General features: G+C 36.2%; 1 protein-coding gene across 2 annotated transcripts in view; it reads right to left on the bottom strand.

Annotated features, from left to right (window-relative positions):
* SRFBP1 (serum response factor binding protein 1) overlaps positions 1-17,730 on the bottom strand; it is a 60,869-nt gene that overhangs the window by 15,967 nt on the left and 27,172 nt on the right. The window lies entirely within an intron of this gene.

Here is a 17,730-nt window from a genome sequence, read left to right as displayed (position 1 = left end):
AAAAAAAAAAGAACATACAAAAAATGAAATTTCTCTTAACAGTTATCAAGTCATTCTATTGTACAGGAAAAAATATAGTGAACATGTGCCTATTATTTTTATAATATTGCTGAGAAGACAACTAAATAAAAAATCTGCTAGTTGGTTTTATTTAATTGTTTAATGCTTTTTATTTATTTTTGAGAGACAGAGAGACAGCACTAGCAGGGGAGGGTCAGAGAGAGAGAGACACACACAGAATCTGAAGCAGGCTCCAGGCTCTGAGCTAGCTGTCAGCACAGAGCTCGATGCGGGGCTCAAACCCACGAATCATGAGATCATGACCTGAGCCGAAGCCGGATGCTTAACCAACTGAGCCACCCAGGTGCCCCTGTTGGTTTTAAATCAGTACTGAGGGACAGTGAGGTAAATATGCATCTGATATGGTACAAATTGTATAGGTACTATTACAAGAAAGTGACTTAAATTGTATTTTAAATAAAAATAGGACTACAGTATATGGTGAGCTAGCTTTATCATTTAATGACTGGGTAAATGTTTATCCTTTTTTTTTTCATTCTCTTATATCACTGTCCTTATTTATCCAAACTTTTATTACTGGACATATTTTCTGATTTTTATCTTTTTATAGACAGGAGAATGACTACCCTTGTACATACTGATTTGCGTGTGTCCTGAAAAATTTCCACATATTCTGTATCAAAGAGGTGTACTATGTTTTTGGAATGAGGAGAATGGAAAAAAATTAAATATTGATGATTATGATCCAATGTCACAAAGATGAGAAAGCACAGTTTCTGAGAATATTCAATTTTATTTTGGATACACTAATACAAATGTAAAACAAATCTACATAAACATCATAAAAATAAGAGACTCATACATATACACACACACACACAATGTGTCTAGATACTGATGAACTAATATGAAAGATTAGCTTCCCTGAGGTAGCTAAAGTAAAAATTATTTAAAGTATAGCTAAAAATTCTAATCTTAAGACATTCTCCGCTTTTGTCAATGACTGGTTACAAGTACTTTTTTCTACTCTGTAAATAAAGAAGTCATGCTAAAGAGTGAATCAGTTAAGTTTTATTGCAAATATGAACATAATATATACAGAAAAGAATGATGTTGCCTAAATCTCAAACCATCCACATACTCCCTCCTAAAGAATAAATTCAACATTATTAGGAGATAGAGGATACTGGAAACTTCACAACATTTCCAGGTTGGTTTCACAAACACCAAATTCAGTAGAGCACTCACTCATTACAGTCTTATGCACACAAAAAAGCCAGGGAATAGAAGATTAAGAAGATACTGGAAGAAAAAAGGGTGAGTGGAGTGGAGGAGATACATGAATGACAGACACAAAGCACCACTAGAAAACAAAAACTACTGCAAAGAGTCAAAATGGATACAAGACTGAGATGGGTGATTCACAAAAATGGCTATATACGGGAGGACTTGAAATCAAGTGGTTCTGAAGGCAGCGGCATCAAAAAGTAGGCTTGGCAGAGAATTAGATAAATAGGGGCCTTGTTCCTCCTTCCAGATGTAATGATGAAGGTAAAGGAAAAAAGGAAGAGAAATTAAGGGCCCTTTGGAGACAAAATAAAAAAAGACAGACAAATCGCTCCTTATCAACATTCATTAAAAAATGATATATGGTTGACCCTGTCTATAAAATGGCTAGGATTAAAAAAAATTAAATTCATATATAATTAAGAAAAGAAGAAAATAGAAAATGTAAATAAAACATTTTATCTTACCGAGTCTCTCCTAAAAATTATGAAACAAAAAAATAAAAACTGTAAATACCCTCCAAACTGTATTAGGGAGTCTCAAAACAGGCATTTGGGTTTATAAAAAAATATGCAAAATTAGAACTTAAAACACTAAGAACAGAAATAGGCAGAACAAAGAAATACATGAACAGTTGATAAAGCTTAGGAAATGAAATGAAAAGAAAAAAAATCTCAGAGACGGAGAGCAGATTCAAAGAAAAAATCAAGAAAGAATCTTGAAGAAAAGTCAATTGGGGCACTTGGATGGCTCAGCAGGTAGAGCGGCATCAAATTCTTGATTTCAGATCAGGTCATAATCTCACAGTTTAGTTGAGTTTGAGCCTCATGGTGGCTTTGATTGCACAGTGGCTGCTTGAGAGTTCCACCTCTTCCCCCTCCCTCACTCACCTGCTCTCCCTCTCTGTCAAAATAAATAAATAAACTTAAAAAACAAAGCAAAAACAAAACTGGGTGTCTCAATTGGTTGAGTGCTTGACTTCATCTCAGGTCATGATCTCACAGTTCGTGAGTTTAAGCCCCTCGTCGGGCTCTCTGCTGTCAGTGCACAGCCGGCTTCGGAGCCCCTGTCCCCTTCGCTGTGTCCTACACCTTCTCCTACTTTCTCTGTCTCAAAATAATTCAACATTAAAAAAAAAAGAATTTTGAAGAAAGTCAAGAGACAAAATGACAATGTGATAAAGAAAACAGCAGAAGAGGACTCCACATATCAATAATTGATTATTTGAAGATGAACATCAAAACAATGAAAAAAAACCCCAATACTTAAAACTATAATTCTAAAAATCTTTCTGGGAAAACAAAGGAAAACTCAGCAAACAAAAACCAGAAAAACTAAAATGAGTTGCAATGATCAATAACACAACCAATCTTTGTAAAACCATTAGACATTAAAGACAAAGAAAAAAAATCTCCAGAGCCTGTAAGGCAAAAATAACAATTTGGTTGTAAGAGTAAGAAAATAAGGCTACTATCAAGACATCAAGAATAATATACAAAGCAAGTTCAGAGCAGCATTTTCAAGGTAAGCAGGTACAAGTCAAGGATTTTATACCTAGTCAAGCTACTCTACAAGTATCAAATCTACATAAAAAAAGTTTTGAAACTGCAAAAATTCAGAGAATATTATACATATCTGTCTCTGCGGAGGAATCTTGTGGAGGAGAAGCTTTGACGAACAAGAGGTAACTTTGGTAAAAGGACTGATGATGAGTATCTACTTGCCGAGCTGGAATGAAAACAAATACGGAGGACAGGATAAAGAATTGAAGATAAACTTGATATACTCTAAATAAAATAAAAGTGGAATTGAAAAAATAGGAGAGAAAGAGAGTAGAGTAACATCACTCACTGACTACTGTTTAGGTAATAGGAGTCAAAGGACAGGGCTTAAAATGGACTAGAAAGTAAAATATTACATAAGAAAATGGTAAAGTCAGGGCATTATAAAATATATAAATACAAAGATAAACCATGGAACAAAAACACATATCTTTCTAAATACCAAAAACTTCTTTAAAATTGCAAAAAGAGACACCTAGACATATACAACATAGAATACCCAATAATTAGAATGTAAAATAATGTGACAGAGTTGAGACCAAACCTAAGGAATATATTTTAAATGTAAATTGGTTTAATGTACCTACTAGAAGGAAAAGATGGCCAGACTGAATCAAAAAGCAAAACCCAAGTCTATGCCATATATATGAGACACACAAAACACAGTGATTCAAAAACGCTAAAAATAAAGGAATGTGCAAAGCTGTAAGAGGCAAATAGAAACAATTAGAAAACAAGACTTGAGATCCTGAGAGGCAAATAGAAACCAAGAGTCTAACACCCAACTGACTGAACCACTTAGGAGCCTCTCTAATATACCTTTAAAGAGAGAAGTCTTAAATATTTTCATTTTTCTTGGATTGAATGAAAAACTAAATAGGTTATAATTTGGCCATACAATATTAGTCATATTTTATGAATAAGTTATACTTCAAATGGATTATGAAAACCATATGCAAATTTCACTAAGGTCCACTAGATCAGTGATTTAAACTTGTGAGGACACTGGGAATTGATTTTTTCTTTTTTAAATCTGAAGTAACTCACAATTTTCAGAGAATGCTTGGGATGATGGGTATTTTACAGGATTTTCAGCTGTGATGTATCTTACCTGACAATACATCTACTCTCAGTGTTATAAATGAATGGCTCCCCACAAGAGTTTGAAAAGCAAGTGAAATTGCAAGGTTTGTGGATAAAACTCCAAAAACCCTTAATTTAGTAAAAAAGTAGAGAGCTCTGAAAGTACAAATGGTATTTAGAGGCTTGAACAATAAAGAGTTGCAACAATTCCAGCCTTCTTCCTAACTATTCAGAAGTGAAAGTACATTCTAACCAGCTTGTTGGGAATAGTTTTGCTTCAAGAGCATTGGAAGGAAGCAAACTTGAACATGGCCAGGTAGTAAGCTATCCAGTCCAAACAAAATGGCTTTATGCATTATATAAAAGACACAGAATAAGTTATACTTATATTAACCTCTGCCTTCCATTTTCTTGATATAAAAATGAAATGAAAAAGACAGTGTTAGGTTCTTCAAGGGTAAGAAAGGTCTTATTCATCTTTGCCTACTAGATATCCCTGTATGAGGTATTCGTTGAAACAACTGGCCTAGAGTAAAGAAATTTAAAATGCCTATTTGTTAGTGAGAAGAGAGAAAATCTAAAGGTCAGTAACATCTCTATCAGTAGAAATGGCAAATTCAGTATTTGCCAATCAAGTTTTAGTTGCACATGTGGGCTTTTGCTTAATGAAGCAAAGGCAAGGAGAACAAATGTTGGGAGAATGGGAAAAGGTAAAACAGTACTTGGGGACTCACTGAAACATACACCTCATATTATGAGTGGGTGGGAAACTATGTCGGCTAAAAAGCCAGGCAGGTGCCAGCTAAAAGATTTATATTCTTTCTGAGAAAAGATTTCATGCCAACCGCAAAACTCAGATCCATTTTTAGATTCAGCAACAAATATTTTACATAGCAGCTAAGTAATTTATTCCAAGAACATTTTATATGTATTTGGTGTTGAAAGGTTATTTGGTCCCCTCATGCACCACACATGAACATGGTTAATGAAATATTCATTAGAATTGTGAAAGAAAAAACACGAGTTCAGGGCTGGTATGACAATTTTGCACTATGACATTTCTAGTGTACGGGGTTAATTCTACATAGAATGACTAACCAGACAGGAACGCTTAGTTTTCTTTCATACAAAATTAATTCCAAAGGCTTTTTGCAGATAAAAGGATCTCTCTTAAATTTTAAAAAGGTTTTTCTCTACTTTAAATTGAATATCATCATCTCAAATATTCTACGATTTCAAAAGGAGAACAAAATACATTATTCCACATGGTAATTCGCAAATTTTGTATCAAAGTCATATGCTACAGACTTGGGGAAAAATACATAGATATATTTCAATTTAGGAAAATAAAGTTTGAACATTTCTGAATCAAGTAAGTGTGACAAAAAAAAAAAGAAAAACTTTGTAACAGACAAAAAGTCCACAAATCAAATCATTCTCAACTAGAAAACCATGGATCAAGGATAAATAATGGGAAAATGGATACTAGCGTTATATTATAGATGCTAATGGAATACTGCAGTAAACAACTTTAAACATTTTTTTAAATGCTTTTATTTATTTATTTTTTTTTTGAGACAGAGAGACCGCGCAAGCATGGGAGGGTCAGAGAGAGAGGGAGACACAGAATCTGAAACAGGCTCCAGGCTCTGAGCTAGCTGTCAGCACAGAGCCCGATGCGGGGCTCGAACCCACAAACGTGAGATCATGACCTGAGCCGAAGCCGGACGCTTAACCGACTGAGCCACCCAGGCACTCCAACACTAAACAACTTTAAATTGAGTGCAAGAAAGACTCAAATTAAATAAATTAGACAAGCAAAACCATAGCAATTTTACTCAACGGTACAGAAATCCTATAAAGGGTTTTCATTGAAAAAAAAAAAGGTATTTAAATTTATCACCAATGGAAAGAAATAAAATTTACCAGCAATGTACTAATCAAATGCTAACGAAACGTAGTTTCTGAAACTGGGCTTAAGCAGTTTCTTTTCCTTACATTTCCTTAAAATTACTGGAGTCTGAAAACCTTGGGAGTTTACTCATCAGGTGAGCAGGGCTCTGTGTTGACTTCCGTAAGACACACCTGCTTTTACGGTTAGACATTCAATCCAGCTTTATTTTCTAGCATCGGTATCATCTTTTATTTACACTTTCAAAGAGAATTATCTAATCCATCTTAAAGATTAAAGCATTAAGTTCTGTACGATTTATACAAGAGTAGTTAGTAATCCATTCATTAAAACCCTGGAAATATAAGGGACTTAAGCTAATGAATAATTCTCCCCCACCTCCTCCCCGTGCAGGAAAGGGTGAACTCAGCAGGCCTAGGATGCTCAAACTTTATGTAAGTGAGAAAGGTTTATCCTTAGGACTGGCCACTGACTGGCTCCTGAGGACGAGTCCAGAGACCTTGGAACACAGGGGACTGATGTGGTCAGATAGTTTATGCTAACAATGTGACTGATGGTGACTAGGTCTTTGCTCTGGGTGGCTTAAGGCTCATGTTAAGTCCTGAGGAGGACAATGCAGATTAATTCATGCCTACAGTGACTGACTCCCAATAAAAAATTTGGGAACCACAACTCAAGTGAGTTTTCCTGGTTGGCAACTCTATGCAAGTGTTGTCACACATCATTGCTGGAAGTGTGTCCATGTGACTACACTGGGAAAGGGTGCAAACTGCAAGCTTATGCCTGGTGTCTTCTGGACTTTCCTCCTATGTGCCTTTTCCTTCTGCTGATTGTAACTGGTATCCCTGAACAGTAATAATCTGTTACTGTGAGCATTCTCTTGAATATTATGAATCCTAGTGAATCAATTAGCCTAAAAAGAAATGATAACCCAAGAAAGTTTAAGAGATCCATTGAAGGAATTACAACAGGGCTAAGCCTGGAACCCCCCCAGTTTGCTTTTTGCCATATCCTGTCAGTGGTGATAAATTAGAAACTGTTTTCATTCTTTCCTCATCACATTCAACTAAAGTTGCTCAAGTTTCCTACATTAAAAGTAGTCATCCACTAATAATAAGATCCACCAGACTATTTCAGTTCCCTCATTGCACACCATGCTGGATGCTACTGCTTTGCTTACACGCAAAATAGCAAATGTAACTGGAATTTGGAAATCCCAATTCTGATTATGTGGCTGTCTCCTTGTCTTCCTTCTTTCCAGAGTATGGAGAATATAGACTCAAAACTAGATAACCAGTGTACCGCTGTCTCTCATTCCCGAGAGAACTTTGTATGTTTGCATTCAAACTCTTCTCTATCAGGCTGTGGGGAGGCTGATTGAGCCAAGACAAAAAATAACTTGGAGGCAGTAACCACGCTGAAATTTTTAATTCCAAGATGCTCTCATTAAAGTTGGGCTTTTAACTTAATAAAATATAAAACATGTTTGTATTTTCCCAAAAGTGATTACAACTGGAGTATGTTTAGCTTACGAAGGGCTAATACTGGACACAAGGAATTAAAGGGTGCCAAAAGAAGTCTGAATTCTTAGAGATTTTTTTGTCTATTTGGAAATGAGGCAAGAAATGCATTTCTCAGAAATAGAGAATCTGAAATAACCCGTGAGAGAGCTACTGACATCCAAATCTTCATGCTTTTCCAGATGGAAATCTCATAATGGTTACCCTTCAGTGACAACAAAAAACTCCGTTCCTAAATATTGTCCTACTGTTCCTAAATACATTTCTACCAGATGGAACTTCAATAAGGTATACTCTGTCATAATACTGCCAAAGGATTTTTTCCAAATAAAAGTTCTCCGTCTTCCTCCTTCACCGATTCCTGTGTTCCCTATTGCAGTTAATGGCATCCCCAGCCTCTGCTGCGCAGATGAGAGGGCTCTGAGTAATCCGACACTGCGGCCTCTTCGTCATGCTGCTGTTATGTTCCTGCTCTCCCCGGCTTTTGCTTTCTCTCCTGTAATTCTGTCGAATTTGGTTCCCTTTTTGACTACTTGTAGGTTCAGGATTTCAATATGGATTGTGTGGACTGTAACAGCCTAATTGTGTTTCTTCCCTCCGGGCCCAGCAACTCCAAGACCCACTGTGTCAATATCCTGAATACAGAACAAAGAAAGACATTTAGTTTTCTGTTCAAATCCTTTTATTATCTGGTCTCCATGTATCTTTCTGCTTTAATATCATTATATACTATTAAGGGTCTCATATGCCATCCAATTTTATATAACACTCCTGAATAAATTTTATCTCCTTTGGTGTCAGTATCTTTAGTAAACTGTCTGCTCTTTCCATTTTTATTTGTGGAATGCCCTTTTCTCATTAGTCACCTACCTTTTACACTCCCTTGGTCCCCAGTTAAAGTCTATCCATGTTTCAAATCTTGGTTTCTAATTGCCACTGAAATGAAATAGGGCTTCTCAGAGAAAAGATTGATTAGAGATCTAAAAGAGGAAATGTGTAATCCCTACAACATTTTGTTATGCCAGAAAAGGAAGAACTAATCAGACTCTCAAAAAAGTCCTGTAGCCAGGTTAGAAGGGATAATACTGGTCAAATTTGGGTGTCAAAAAAAACAATGAGAGCAACTGATCATAAACCCACTGAGCACATAATTTGTTGTTCAAACCAGGACCCCTTTGGAAGAGACATGATGCCACATTAAAAATTAAACTGAGACAAGTGGTGATTATCAGAAGAATCCTGGGGAAATCTGCTCTTTAGGTAACCATATAATCATAATTCTAGTTATCTCCAAATTTAATTTTATTTTAAATCCAATTTTCCACTAATCATATTCTTGTGAGAGTCGCCAATGACTCCATGTTGTGACAGACCTCAGGACTCCTGTTACTCGGTGTATCAGCAGCAGCTGACGCTTTCCCTACCTGACCATCATCAGCTTTTAGCAAGTTAATTCCTCTTCCTCGATTTAATTTGACTTCCAGGACTCATTCTCTAGGCTGTCCCATCTTAGCCTCCTTTGCTAGTTTCCCCTCTCCTCTCTGGCTTCAGAGTGGACCAGGATTCTGTGCTTGGTAATTTTCCATTCGCCAGTATCTAGTACTTAGTAATGTCATCCAGTCCCCTGACTGGAAATATCACATGTCAACAACTCCCCAAAGTCACTATCTCTAATCCATATCTCTCTTCTGCACTTTAGACTCTTGTATCAAACTGCTACTTCACATCATCTCTACTAATCCTTCCTACTTTACTCTGGTTTTTCCACTGCATATTATCTATTAGCATGATAAATAATTAATACATTGTCTTCCCCTGGACAACAGACACATGAAAAGATGCTCAACATCATGCACCATCAGGGAAATACAAATCAAAACTACAATATCACCTCACAACTGTCAGAACGGTTCAAATGAACAACACAGGAAACAACATGTATGGGTAAGGATGTGGAGCCAGGGGAACCATGTTACACTGATTGTGAGAACGCAAAGTGGTGCAGCCACTGTGGCAAACCGTATAGAGGTTCCTCAAAAAGTTAAAAATACCTATTGCCCATTAATTCAGCAATTGCACTACTAGGAATTTATCCAAAGAATACAAAAACACTGAATCAAAGGGATATATGCACCTTGATGTTTATATCAGTGTTATCAACGACAGCCAAATTATGGAGAGAGCCCAAATGTTAGACTGATCAATGGATAAAGATGTGGTATATATACACAATGAAATATACTCAGCCATAAAAAAGAATGAAAGTTTGCCGTTTGCAACAACATAGGTGGAGCTAGAGAGTATTATGCTAAACAAAGTAAGTAGGAGAAAGACAAATACCATGTGATTTCACTCATATTTGGAATTTAAGAAACAAAACAAGTGCACATGGTGCGGGAGTGGGGAAGAGATGAAGACTAAGATACAGACCCTTAACTACAGAGAACAAACTGATGGTTATGATAGGGAAGTGGGTGGGGGATGGATGAAACAGGTGATGGGGATTAAGGAGGGCACTTGTGAAGTGCACTGGGTGTCGTATATAAGTGTTGAATCACTAGATTCTAAACCTGAAACTAGTATTACACAGTATATCAACTGGAATTTAAATAAAAACTTGGAAGAAAAAAAATGTTGCCTTCTTTAATTCTCCCAAAAATGAAATTATAAAAAAGATTAGGAAACTTTGTCTAAATTTCCCCCCTCAGATGATCATAGGAGCCTAGAAAACCACATGACGCGTGATGAATGCTCCAGAACACTTCTTTAAGCTATCCTTGCTTGTCAGGTATTATGAATTGTTAAAGAAATACCTTTGTTATCTCACTAGTGGGTACAGCACAGTCCAGACTTGCGACACACACGGCCCCTGTCCAGGAACTATGGCAGACAGTACATTCAAGAACTACGTCTTTCATTCAAGTTTACTACTTCTTATTTTTCTTAAAAAAAAAAAAAGGACCAAAAGACCCACTAGTTTAATTTTTACTCTTCCCCACATTGAGATGTGACTGTAAATCACTATTGAACTTAACACAGTGCTTATAAGGAAACTAAAAAAAACCCTAACACTTTGTATTTCTTGGTTCTCTAAGTACTTCTTTTATAACTTCACAATAAAAACAATAAAGCACTGTAAATTTAAATCTCCCTTCTATTACTTGCGAAGTCATAGTCAGTCACCTTTTAAGGCTCAGCTTCATGCTACAAAAAGCTTTCCTGGAGTCCACAAAGCTATACTAAGTGGCCCTCCTCTGATACATCTAAGAGTGGTTTATACATTGTACAGAAATTCTGTTCATATGTCTATCTCTCTCTTTAGTCACTTCTCAAGGGCAAACGCATTAATCTCTATATTTGTTTAAAGTAGCAGAACATCTGGCATATAAAGCAGACACCTAATAGATTACTGTTGACCACAAATAAAGAGCCTTGGTCATATGAATAGTCCTGATATGACATTATAAGTATGTGGAATTATCTTGCAAATTACTAAATAGTATATTATTACTAAATAATATAAGGTAAAATGTTTTTTTGGTTTTGTTTTTTAAATCCTGCAGTAATAACTAAATTAATAAGAATGGTTTCAGCTTCTAGTCTAAAGTCACAATGCAATATGAACAATGAAAATGGACTCTGGAGCATACTGGATTTCCAAGAGATCTCTGTTCAAGAACACTCTGTCACTGAGTAGTTTTCGCATAACTTTACAAAATGCTATTAAAGGCAACAGCTACCCCAAATATTTCATCTAGGGGCGCCTGGGCGGCTCAGGCGGTTAAGCATCCAACTCTTGATTTTGGCTCAGGTCATGAGTCCAAGGTTGTGACACTGAGCCCCATACTGGGCTCCGTGTAGTACATCTCTTTCTCTCTTTCTCTCTCTCTCTCTCTCTCTCTCTCTCTCTCTCTCTCTCCCCCTCTCCCTAACCTGTACTCTTTCTCTCTACAAAAAAAATAAATTTTTTAAAATTTAAATATTTCATTGTCATCTATATAGGGTAAAAAACTACAGATTCAAAATCTTAAAAAATATTAAAAGATTACTATGATAGGAACACTGATGTTACATTATTTTATTTAATCCCCACAGCAAGAAGTTAAATAGGAAATATTTCCAGTTTTAAGATAAAGCACACAATTAGAGTACAAAAAAGTATCAACCCAACTTGTTAAACAATTCAGGAAATGACACAAATGGCTTTATTGTTCTTAGCTTTTTTAATTATATTTTTCTACATCTTAAAAGTTATCAACACACTGCTGAAATTATTTTGAAATTCAAATTCTTAAACCTGAAATGAAAAATTAACAAGTTAGATAAAGATAAAAAACAGGAAGCTAAAAAACTAAGAAACAACTTTGATAAAGACTTATCTTCATTCTGATTAGAAAAGTTTAATGGTTTGGGAGACTGTGTGGCTAAGTAAATTAATCTTCCGACTCTTGATTTCAGCTCAGGTCATGATCTCACAGTTAGTGAGTTCGAGCTCCACGCTGGGCTCTGGGCTGGCTACATGGAGCCAGCTTGGGATTCTCTCTTTCTCTCTCTCTCTGCTCCTCCCCACTCATGCTGTCTCCTTTTCTCTCAAAATAAATAAATAAAAACTTTAAGAAAAATTTAATGGTTCTTTGCTATAACCTCTTTAAAAACCTATTTATAACAGATGTGGGTATTCACATTTGAAACATTAGTAAGAGCTTTCTATTGTGCAGAATATCAGGCGCTGTGTGAAAAGACAACCAAATACAAAATTATTGTTAGTAAGTATCTATCAATCATTATTTACCTACCAACAATTATTCTAAATGTAAACAGACTAAATGCTCCAATCAAAAGACAGAAGATGAATAAATGGATAAAAAAAATAACACCCACCTATAATCTGCCTAGGAGAGAATCACTTCTGAGACTGAAGGGATGGAAAAAGAGAATCCATGCAAACAGAAATGAAAAGAAAGCTGGGGCACCACAATTTGTATGAGATAAAACAGACTTTAAAACAAACAGTGGAGGATTTGACATTTTCTACTTATAGTGTCATGACAACAATAAATAGTGAGAGCTTTATTTCGTCCTTTCCAATTTGGAGGCCCTTCTTTTCTTTTCCTCGTCTGTCGTGCCTCGAACTTTCAGTACTACATTTAATAAAAGTGCTGAGCATGGGCTTCATTGTTGTGTTCCTGTCTTGGAGGGAAAGGATTCAAACTTCCACCACGGAGTATGTTGGCCATGGATCTGTCACGCATGGCCTAGACTATGTTGAAGCACGTTTCCTCTTAATCCACTTCAGTGAGAGTGTTTATCATAAGGGTATGCTGAATCTGTCAAATGCTTTTCTGCATCTCTTGAGATGACCATATGATTTTTATTCTTCATTTTACGTATGTGGCGCATCACGCTGAATGGCTTGCAGATACTGAACTGCCCTTTAGTCCCCTGAATAAATCCCACTTGACCATGATATATGATCCTTTCACTGTACTGTTGAATGCAGTTTCCTAATACTTTGAATTGAGGATTTTTGCATATACGTTCATCAGGGATACTGGTCTATTTGTGTGTTTTGTGCAGTGTCTTTGTCTGGTCTAAGTATCAAGGTAATGCCGACCTTGCAGAGCGATTTTGGAAAAGTTCTTTTCTCTTCAATTGTTTAGAATAGTTCAAGGAGAATAGGAATTAACTTTCTTTAAATGTTTTAGAACTGTGAAGGTATCTGGTCCTGGACTTTTGTTTGTTGGGAATTTCTTGACAACTGATTCAATTTCATTACTAGCAATTGGTCTCTTCAGATATTCTATATCTTCCTGATTCGGTCTTGGAAGACTGTAGGTTTCTAGAAATTTATCCATTTCCTATATGTTATCCAATTTGTTGGCACAAAATTATTCACAGCAGCTTCACAATATTTGTATTTCTGTGCTGCATGCTGTAACGTCTCTTTGATTTCCCATTTTATTTATTGGGTGCTGTCTTTTTTTTTTTTTTGGAGGAGCCTTCATAACAACTTACCCATTTTGCTTATCTTGTGAAAGATAAGCTTGAGTGGGGGTTCAGTCAGTTAAGCTTTGGACATTGGCTCAGGTCATGATCTCGTGGTTCAGGAGTGTGAGCCCGGCATCAGGCTCTGCTGACAGCTCAGATCCTGGGGCCTGCTTCAGATTCTGTAGCTCTACCTCTCTGCCCCTCCTCATGTGCACTCAGATACTCTCTCAAAAATAAATAAATATTTAAAAAAAGAAACACTTCTTAGTTTCTTTAATCTCTTCTACTGTGTGTTTTTTTTTAAGTCTCTATTTTGCTTATTTCCACTCTGACCCTTATTATTTCCTTCCTTCGACTAATTCTTGGCTTTCTTCCTTCTTTCTCTAGGTACTTTAAGCATGAGGTTAGCTTGTTTGGGATTTTCCTGTTTCTTGAAGTAGGCCTATATTGCTATAAACTTCCCTCTCAGAACTGCTTTTCTTGTATCCTATAGATTTTGGAGCATTGTGTTTCTATTTTCACTTGTCTGAAGGTATATTTTTATTTCCCCTTTGGCTTCTTGGCTGACCCACTGATTGGTTGTTTAGCTGTCTCTTGTTTAGTCTCCATATATTTGTGTTTTCTCCAGTTTCCTTCTTGTAGTTGATTTCTACTTTCATACTACTGTAGTTGAAAAAAATGATTGATTGATTTTTCTTGAGTTAATTGGCACTTGTTTTGTGGCCTAATGTATGATCTGTCCTGGAGAATGTTCCATGTGCACTTGTGAAGAATGTGAACTCTGTTGTTTTTGGATGGATGTTCTAATTTATCTATTAAGTCCATCTGGTCTAAAGTATCATTCTAGGCCAATGTTTCCTTATTAATTTTCTGTCTGAATGATTTATTCATTGATGTACGTGGGTTTTTCAAGTCCCCTACTATTATCATATTATTGTCACTGTCAATTTCCCCCTTTGTATCTGTTAATATTTGCTTTATATGTTTAAGTGCTTATATGTTAGGTACATAAATATTTGCAAGTGCTCTATCTTCTTGTTGGGTTGATACCTTTACCATTATGTAATACCCTATTTTCTCTTATTACAGTCTTTGTTTTAAAATCTGTTTTGTCTGACAAAAGTAATGCTACTGAATGAAGTCAGTAAAGTTGCAGAATATAACAATCAATATGGGCAAACCTTGGAGACACTGTGGGTTTGGTTCCAGACAACTTAAGTAAAATGAATATCACAATAAAGGGAATCAAATGATCTATTAAGTGCCTAATAGCATTATATTCAAAATACAATGTACATTCCATAATTTAAAAAAAATATTGCTAAAAAATGCTAACCATTATCTGAGTTGTCAGCAAGTTGTATTCACTGAACACAGATCACCATAACAAATATAATAATGAAAAAGTTTGAAATATTGCAATAAGTATCAACATGTGGCACAGAGATATGAAGTAAGAAAATGCTATTGGAAAATGGTGCCATAGAGGTTTGCTCAACACAGGGTTACCACAAACTTTCAATTAGTAAAAATGCAGTATCTGTGGAATGCAATAAAGTGACGTACAATAAAACAAGGTATGCCCACATAAAAAATCCACTGCATTTCTACACACTAACAACAAACTGTCAGAAAGAAAAATTAAGAGAACAATCCCATTTGCAATTATACCAAAAGGGTAAAATATCTAAGACTAAATTTAACCAAAGAGATGAAACACCTTCTCTGAAAACTGTAAGACACTGATAAAAAAAAAAAAAAGGAATATGGCACAAATAAAAGGAAAGCTATATCACGCTCACGGACTGGAAGTATTAATACTGTTAAAATGTCTACATTACCCAAAGCAATCCAAAGATTCAATATAATCCTTATCCAAATACCAATGGCATATTTCAGCAAACAAAAACAAATATTTCTAAAATTTGTATGGAACCACAAAAGATCCTCAATAGCCAAAGCAACCTTGAGTAAAAACAAAACGCAGGAGGTATCACACTTCCAGATGTCAAACAATAATACAAAGCTACAGTAATCAAAATAGTATGGTCCTGGCACAAAAAAACAGACACTTAATCAATGGAAAAAGAAGAGAAAGCCCAGAAAAAAACCCACGCTGTATGGTCAATTAATCTACAACAAAGTACACAAGAATGGACAATGGGGAAGAGACAGTTTTTTCCATTAATGATGTTGGGAAAACTGGAGAGCTACATGCAAAAGAATGAAAATGGACCATTTCCTTCCACCATAAACAAAACAGAACAAAAACTCAAAATGCATTGAAACCCTAAAACCCTAGACTCTTGCAAAAAAACATAGGCAGTAAGCTCTTTGACAGTGGTCTTGGCAGTATTTTTTTGGATCGCCCTATAGGCAAATAATAAATAAATAAGTAAATAAAATAAGGAAACAAGGACTATAGCAAACTAAAAAGCTTTTGCTCAGCAGGGGAAATCATTAACAAAACAAAATGGCAAACTACAAAATGGGAGAATATGTTCACAAATGATATATGTGATATGAGTTTAAAATCTAAAATATAAAGAACTCCTAAAACTCAGTATTTAAAAAAACAAAAACAAAATGAAACAAAACAAACAAATAAAAAGAACCCCAAACAATCCTCCAATTTAAAAGCAGGGAGAGGATATGAATAGATGTTTTTTTCCAAAGAAGACCCATAGATGGCCAATAGGTACATAAAAAGATGCTCAAAATCATTAAGCATCAGGGAAATGACAACTAAACCACAACCAGATACTATCCCATAGGTATCAGATTAGCCATTATCAATCAATCAATCAATGAATAAGTGCTGATGAGGATGTGAAGAAAAAGGAAACCCTTGGGGTGCCTGGGTGGCTCAGTAGGTTAAGCCTCCGACTTGGGCTCAGGTCATGATCTCATGGTTAGTAGGTTAGAGCCCTACATCAGGCTCTGTTAACAGCTCAGATCCTGGAGCCTGCTTCAGATTCTATGTCTCCCCCTCTCTCTGCGCCTCCCAACTCACACTCTGTTTCTCAAAAATGAATAGATGTTTAAAAAACGTAAAAAAAAAAAAAAGGGAAACCCTCATGGACTCTTGGCAAAAATGTAAACTGGTACAGCCACGGTGAAAAACAGTATGGAGGTTACATAAAAAATTAAAAATAGAGGTGGCTGGGTGGCTCAGTCGGTTGAGCGTCCGACTTCAGCTCAGGTCACGGTCTCACAGCTTGTGAGTTCGTGCCCCAGGCTGGGCTCTATGCTGATAGCTCAGGACCTGGAGCCTGCTTTAGATTCTGTGGTCTCCCACTCTCCCTGCCCCTCTCCCGCTCATGCTCTATGTCTCTCTCTCTCAAAAATAAACAAAAATTTTTAAAAAATTAAAAATAGAACTACTACATGATCCAGCAATTCTACTTCTAGCAATTCTGCTCAGAAAATAAAAACGCTAACTTGAAAAGTCACATGCACCCTAAGGTCACTGCAGCATCACTTAAAATAACCGAGATATGGAGGCAACCTAGGTGTCTACTGATAGATAAACTGATAGAGACCTGTTGTGTATGTGAAGACATGGATGGACCTACAGGCTTTTATGCTAAGTGAAATAAGTCAGAGCAAGAAGGACAAATAACAAATGACTTCACTTATATGTGGACTCTAAAAAACCTGGTAAGTGAACATACAAAACAGAAACAGAATCATAAATACTGAGAATAAGCTGCTAGCTGCCACAGGGGAGGGGAGTAGTGGAAGGAAGGGTGAAGTAGGTGAAGGAGACGAAGAGCTGTGACTTTCCAGTTATACAATAAGGAAGTCACAAAGAAGAAAAGTAGAACATACGAAATAGAGTCAATAAACTTGTTATAATTTTGTGTGATGACAAAAGGTACCGAGATTTGCCACAGTGATCATTTCATAATGTGTACAAATGTTGACTCTCTTTGTTCTATACCTGAAACAAATATAATGTTGTAAAAGACAAGCAAAAAGAGTAGAGTTTACTTTTCAAAAAAGCATGCAAATGACCTGACCTATTAACACAAAGGAAGATACAATGCAGCATACTGTTAAAAACTCCTTAGCCAAGTACTTATGTTATGATGAAGTTAAGCAGGGCAACTTCTGGTTAGGGCTGTACTTCTCAATGGTGGGAGCAATAAAAAGATACAAATGACTATGGGACTGACTTCAAGTTATACATATTTCCCATCCATCATGATCTATTTCCCCAGGCATGAATCTTCATGCATTTATCACTCTGCTTCCCCCAACCAAACCACTGTTGGTGAGGTGGGTGAAGGCTGTAACAATGATTCACTCTAGTTTTCTAAGACTGTGTGAAATGGGGGGGGGGGGGGGGGGGGGG

This window comes from Suricata suricatta, chromosome 6, assembly GCF_006229205.1.
Source record: "Suricata suricatta isolate VVHF042 chromosome 6, meerkat_22Aug2017_6uvM2_HiC, whole genome shotgun sequence".
Classification (NCBI taxonomy): domain Eukaryota; kingdom Metazoa; phylum Chordata; class Mammalia; order Carnivora; family Herpestidae; genus Suricata; species Suricata suricatta.
This window is presented reverse-complemented; position numbering and strand designations above follow the sequence as displayed.